Source organism: Pongo abelii, chromosome 2 (assembly GCF_028885655.2).
Source record: "Pongo abelii isolate AG06213 chromosome 2, NHGRI_mPonAbe1-v2.0_pri, whole genome shotgun sequence".
Taxonomy (NCBI): domain Eukaryota; kingdom Metazoa; phylum Chordata; class Mammalia; order Primates; family Hominidae; genus Pongo; species Pongo abelii.
The window spans coordinates 148,782,095-148,788,838 of record NC_085928.1 but is presented as its reverse complement, the minus strand read 5'-3'; the positions used below and the strand labels follow the sequence as shown (position 1 = coordinate 148,788,838).

The 6,744-nt window shown below is 51.7% G+C and overlaps 1 long non-coding RNA gene across 1 annotated transcript; it reads right to left on the bottom strand.

Moving 5' to 3' along the window:
• Positions 1 to 594: 594 nt before the first annotated feature.
• LOC134761032 (uncharacterized) lies at positions 595 to 4,135 on the bottom strand. Its single transcript, XR_010139252.1, has 2 exons — positions 3,728 to 4,135; positions 595 to 3,031 (listed from the first exon to the last, which is right to left on the bottom strand). It is a non-coding gene; the product is annotated as an uncharacterized LOC134761032 (long non-coding RNA).
• Between the last annotated feature and the right edge of the window lie 2,609 nt (positions 4,136 to 6,744).

Genomic DNA, 6,744 nt, shown 5'->3' with positions numbered 1-6,744 from the left:
GGCCCAGCTCATGTGGACAGGCACCCCCAGCTAGATGTGCTGAGTTATGAGTGAGAGCAGGGGTCCCAAGGAGGGTGTGATGAGCATGTTTTAGTCCTCAGGGTGTTAACCAACATTATTTTAAATTAATGTAAACTTCATAGTGCAGAAGCATACATAATAAGACATGCATGTCTCCTTGGCAATGCCAGTCCCCTCCCCAGAGGTAACCACTATTGTAAAATGGCCAAGGCTCCATCCAGAGCTTTTCTATGTACTCACAAACATCTACAAGCACTTGTAGACCAGATTTTTGTTTTGTTTTGTTTTAGAGGCAGGGTCTCACTCTGTTGCCAGGGCTGGAGTGTAATGGCATGGTCATAGCTCACTGCAGCCTTGACCTTCTGGACTCCTGGGCTCAAGCAATCCTCCTACCTCAGCCTCCTGAGTAGCTGAGACTATAGGCACATGCCACTGCACCCATCTAACTTTTTTTTATTATTAACTTTTGTAGAGACGGGGGTCTTACTTTGTTGCCTAGACTGGTCTTGAACTCCTGGCTTCAAGCAATCCTTCCACCTCGGCCTCCCAAAGTGCTGGGATTACAGACATGAGTCAAAGCAACTGGACAGATTTTCATTTTTAAAGAAGTGTTCAATATTACATATATTGTGCTGTGACTTGCTTTTTTTTTTTTTTTTTTTGAGACAGAGTCTCACTCTGTTGCCAGGGCTGGAGTACAGTGGCACAATCTCAGCTCACTGCAACCTCCACCTCCCAGGTTAAGCAATTCTCCTGCCTCAGCCTCCCAAGTAGCTGGGATACAGGCGCCCGCCACTACACCCAGCTAATTTTTTGTATTTTTACTAGAGACGGGGTTTCACCATGTTGGCCAGGCTGGTCTTGAACTCCTGACCTCGTGACCCGCCCGCCTCGGCCTCCCAAAGTGCTGGGATTACAGGCGTGAGCCACCGCGCCTGACCAACTCACTTTTTTTATTTAACATTTCATGGGAATATTCCACATCAGTATATAAAGTTCATACCATATTCCTTTTCGGCAGCAGAGGCTATCCAGGAATAAAAGTCATGCAGTCTGATTACTCACAGAAGCTAGTGCTGAGCTATGGCCAGGTCCTATCCATCTGTGGGATGAGGGAAGAGCCGCTGGCCCAGCTGCCTCTCAGACTGTCCCACATCTCAGGCAAGGCTGTGAGATCACCCCAGGCTTCCCTTAGGGTGATGCTGGCATTGGTGTCCTCCTGCCTGGCCCCATCCCCCATTCCCCAGGTTCCAAGTACCCTCGTGCTGGCTTGAGTCTCTTCAGTCCAGCTCCACTGGCCCATGCTGGGGTATCTGAGGCCTAACGTGCTACCCTTTCTGGGAGTGTGGGCATCCTAAGAGGAGGCAGTGTCTTTACTCAAAGGAGCGAGGCTTGAATCAAGGCATAATGGCAGGAGAGGTGCAGAGACAGGCAGGGTGCAGAGGCCCCACAGATCCTGCCTTCATGCTGGTCCAGCCTGCACCCCACCCTGTGTGAAGACGTCTGCTGCCCACTGGGTCAGGCTTAAGCAATCTGGATCAGTACACTCAAAGCCCTCCAATCTGGCCCAGTCTCCTGGCAGGCATCCTGGTCTCAAGGCCCCCGTTATCCTCCACAGGAAAGGGCTTTGATGCAAGGGACCCTCCAGCACTGGCAGCTGTATGCTCCAGGCTCACCCCTCATCTTTCTCTCCCTCTAGCTCCAAGATGCCATAGCTGAGCCCCCATACAACTTCTCTGATCCTCAACTGCTCTGCAGGCTCCCGCCTCTCTGTCATTGTCCTTGGTCCCCCCTCCACTTGGAATCCCCTTCCCTTTCATCAACCTGTTGAAACTCTACCTGCACCCCATCCTCTCTGGAGGATGGTCTCAATAGCCACCACCACTCTCCCCCTCAGGCTTCCCTGACATCTGAGCTGTCTATGACAATTAGCACCCTCTGCCTGGAAGATCCTATGTCAACCCAGCTCCTGTCCACTCCACCAGACTGCAGGTCCTCAGGACAGGGACTGTGTCTTACTCCCACCCCCAAAGCCCAGGCAGGGCCTGGCACAGAGCAGGTTCCCAGTGGTTTCTCGCCCAGGTGGCTGCAGCCCCGGGCCCAATTCCTCCTTCACCAGCAGGAAGCACCTCCTTGGATCACAGAGAAGCCCTTACGCCACAGTTCAAGACTGTGCTGATCACAGTGGGGAAAGTACAGTGTGGCTGTTCACTGTGGATTCTCTCCTTGGCTCCCAAACATTGACGAAGTATCTACTATGTGACAAACATCATGCTGGTGAAATGATCACTCATTTCAAAGAGTTTGCAGTCTAGCCAAGAAGCAGATAGTGTCCTGGTAGAGGAAAGCCATGTGTGTGTGTGTGTGCGTGTGTGTTTGTTGAGGAGGGGGCTCTGAGAGCACAGCAGAGATTGTTGAAAAAGCCTTCTTGGAGGAGGTGAAATTTAACCTTAGTTTTGCTGAATAGAAGTTTTCCAGGAAGAAAAGGTTGGGGGAGGACATTCTAGGCAAGGGAACAACCTGTGCGAAGTCACAGAGACAAAGTGGAACTGCATAGGGAGCCTCCTGTCACAGCACTGCCCACTCTGGCTGTGACAGTCTCCCCTGCCCGGCCCAAGCATGCTGCTCAGGAATACTTGCTGAGTTATGCTGAACTAAGGAGTTCCCTTCTGCTCTGCTGTTGCTGAGGGAAGGTTCCTGAAACGGAGAATGGGATGAGACTTCCCAACACTCTGACTGCTCCAGAGGCATTTTCCACTTCCAAATGTTGCCTCTGTGTGCCTGGGACAGCTCTTCTCAGGGGCGCAGCAGGCCACATCTCCTGGCCAGGGTGCCCCCAGCTTGGCTCCATTTGGAGACTCAGGCCATTAGAAAAGAGGGGCAGCAATTTAGGGGACGGGTGAAAGCAGCCAGGGCTCAATGTCTCAAGCCCTTCTGTCCATGTTCAGTCCTTCCTCTCACTTGCTGGGTGGCAGTGTCTGCATCATTTTCCTTCTCTCAGCCCTAGTTCCTGAAATTGCAATAAAGTTATTTCTGATTAAAGATCCCTACAGACACGATTGGGACAACAACTTGGTACACTGAGAGACCTGTGCATCTTCTTAGCAGTCTGCACCCCCTGCTTCCCTGGAAGACATTCTGCCCCTCCCCCCATCATCTCCTCAAGGCAGGGCTGGGTGGGCACAAGGCTAACCGGCCACACATCAGGCAGTACTTCCTCTCTTCCCTTCCTTCTTCTCCTCCATGCTGCACAAAGTCTTTGACCTGGTTCTTCTCCCTCTGGGGAAGACCTTTCCAAACACTCACATGCCCTCCTGGCACTTTCTCATGAGCCAGGTGACCTCTGAGAATTCTGCCATCTCATGCTACTCAGAACTGACCAGTGAACAGAGCAGGGAGACCAGTTAATTGCTTCAGAGGCCCAGGTGGTCAGAGGCCCTGGTGAAGATCTCAGACTACCTAGGTCCAGGCACACATCTGAGAGCTGTCCCAAACCTGCCTGCTGTAGGCATTGCCCTGTGGCACCCACAGCCCCCGCGAAGAACAGGCACATGCACCTCTCCTGCCCTGGTTGCCAGAGATGCTGGCAAGAAACCCATCTGGGAGCGGATGCTGCACACTCACAGGCAGTAGCATCTGCCAGTAGCGTGATCTGGCCCATATTTCGCCAGCAGTGAAGAAAAGAGAAAGCATCCCCCATCCTCACCCGCTCTAATTGCCTTCCTTCTGCCTGCAGGGAGGGAAATTGCCTCGTTCTGACAGAACTTTGCCTCCAGGAGGCTTTCAGGATCTTCTTCCAGAAGAATGGCTTCCTTTGGCATCTGGCAGGGTGTGTGCAGTGCGCATCCTCAGCGTCAGAGGCAGAGTCAGTGCCGGCCATGACAGGGGCGGGGAGGTGTAATAAGCGGAGACAGCTGCCGCCTCTGTTGTAGGGCCAGCATTGAGGAGCCGTTGCATAGATAATTGGGGCAATGTCCTGGTACACTGAGGAGATCCACTTCCAGATGGCACTGAGGGACCACTTAGAACAATTAGCCAGGGGAGATGACTCCACCTGCTATTTTTAGAGGGTACCACATCTGGAGGTGGTATCTTTTGGCTGGAAATGTCTGTACCAAAGGCAGAGGGATTTGCATAATCTTCCGTGATCAACTCATCAAGATTTCTCCACCCATCAAGATGTTTTTAGCTTTTCAGATGACAAATCATTCTGGTGTTTTGTGCATGGCGCCTGGCCCTAGAGCAGCCTCCAGATTATCTTTTTAATCAGTGCTCAATGCCACACTGGAAGGAGAGGAGAGAGCCATGCAGTCTTGCTTCCTGTGGCCCAGTTTTCCAGCTCTGTCCATGGAGGTGTTGCTGAGTGGCTGGGAACCAAGTCTCAGACGTAGCTGGGGTGCTTCTCTAGGCTCATGGATCTGTTTGCTGGAAATGCAGCTGATATGTTGTCCCAGGATCCCCAGGCAGTAAGCTTCAGACAATGAGACCAAGGGGATATGGATTTTGGAGTCAGACAGATGTGAGCTCAAATGCCAGCCATTTGTTGTGGGCTTGGGTGAGCCACTTCACTCTGCTATGCTTTAGCTCTCCAGCTTAAAACGGGAGGAGACCTACCTTGGAGAAGAAGAACTAAACACGCTGCAGAGGATGGTGTGGATTTTCACACAAGACCTCAGTAGACAAAGTTGTGCCTCTCTTTATTTCCCAGCATAGCCTTGCACTTGAATCTGGGTCCATTCATGGCTGGAAGCCCTTGGGCCACTTTGCAGGAGATCCAGCCTCTTTCTTTCTTTCTCAATCAATTCTTGGTCAACCTAGGTCAATCTAACACTCCTTCCCTTTCTCTTCCTTTTTTTGTCCCCTATGAGATGGAAGTTCCAGGCATTAGAAGCAGAGGCAATTGCCTCTCCCTCCAGTTGCCAGTACTGTGGTCAGCCCGGATGTCCCTTGCCTAGCCTTTAACCATTGGCCCCTGGCCACACTGTGACTCCCTGCTGCCACATCTGCACATTTCCACTTTTCTGCTCACCAGGTCCATGCAGTCACTTGGTGTCCCTCTTGTTCTGTTGGAAGATGTCTCCAGATCTGCCTGCCCTTCTCTCAGTTACATCCTCACCCAGTGGGGCCCAGTAAATTCCCAGACACTCCCCTACACTGTTCCAGGAGGTTCTTGATGTCGCTGCCAGACATTTCTTCCCTTTCTTCCTCACTAGCCTGAAAACCACCCCCCACCACACCTCTCTCCAGGAAGTGTTACCTGACCACCAGTTTACTCTAACCAATGGCCTTCCTCTGCAGCACAAGCAACGGGCCCAAGCTCCAACACTATGTCCGAGTGCCTGGACCGTCTGATGTGTTTTCTTATAGCTCACACTGGTAGATCTGGGTCCCCACTGGGAAGTCCTGAGAGCAGCTACAGTCCTCTCCTCCAGCCTGGCCAGGGCTCAGCCCCCAGCCCAGCCTGCACTTATGCCATGCTGTGCTCCCCTGTGGCGGGGCAGGGTTGTTTCTTTGACCTTCCTACTCTCTGGTATTCTCTAAGCTTTATACAGTCAACACAGATCACTCTTTGCTCCTAAATGTTAAAGAATGTCTTTCTGATTTTTCTTAAAGTTAAAGCAGTCTTGGATGAAGAGCTGTCCTCGAGCCCCCTTACCAAGAAGGTAGGATTGAGGTATGATGAAAAGTGTGGGCTTTAGCTCAAATTCTGACTCAGCTCCTTATGTTGACCTTGGATCATTTTTATTTCCCTCTTTAACTTCAGTGTCCTCAACTCTAGGTGGGAATAACAACCACACATCCCTCCCAGGACTGTGGGGCCCTTAGCATAGCACTCTGCTTGGAGTAACTGCTCAGAGGAGGGCTAGCATTGCTGTCACTATTATTGTCATCTTTGTCCCACTGACAGAGCTGAGTTGGGTGGACTCATTCCCAGGAGCATGTGCCTTCTCACGCTCACCCCAGTCAAGCCCCTAGGCACTCTTCATCAGTAGGGCCACCCCATGGCAGGCAAGGCATCATTGTGATGAGAGGTAGCCCCCAGTTTCAGGAAATGGAAGGATCTCAGGCTCCTGGGAGAAGTCAGATACCCCCACACCGCCACCATGGTTCACCACTGGAGCCACTATGGAGAGGTGGCTCCTTGCCACCCCACATTCCCTTCATCTCCCATGCCTTCTTCCAACTGCCCAGTCCTCATCAGCTCCCAACTCCCTTTCACCTCCCCATATCCCTTCTATCTCTCTTTTTTTTTTTTTTTTTTCCAAAACAGAGTCTCACTCTGTCGCCCAGGCTGGAGTGCAGTGGTGTGATCTTGTTTCACTACAAGCTCCGCCTTCCAGGTTCATGCCATTCTTCTTCCTCAGCCTCCCGAGTAGCTGGGACTACAGGCACCCACCACCACGCCTGGCTAATTTTTTTGTATTTTTAGTAGAGATGGGGTTTCACCATGTTAGCCAGGATGGTCTCAATCTCCTGACCTCGTGATCCGCCCATCTCAGCCTCCCAAAGTGCTGGGATTACAGGTGTGAGCCACTGCGCCCGGCCATATCCCTTCTATCGCTTGCAAAGACAAACCCACTGTCTTAAAGTAGCCCATTTCATGTCCATCCAGAAATACATCTTTCCAATCCAGCCCAGAAAACAGCTGCAAACAAGGGAGAAGGCCACAAGAGAAGCCCTCAAAGGGCATTTTGGGTGTCCTTGCAAGGACAGCGCTCAAGA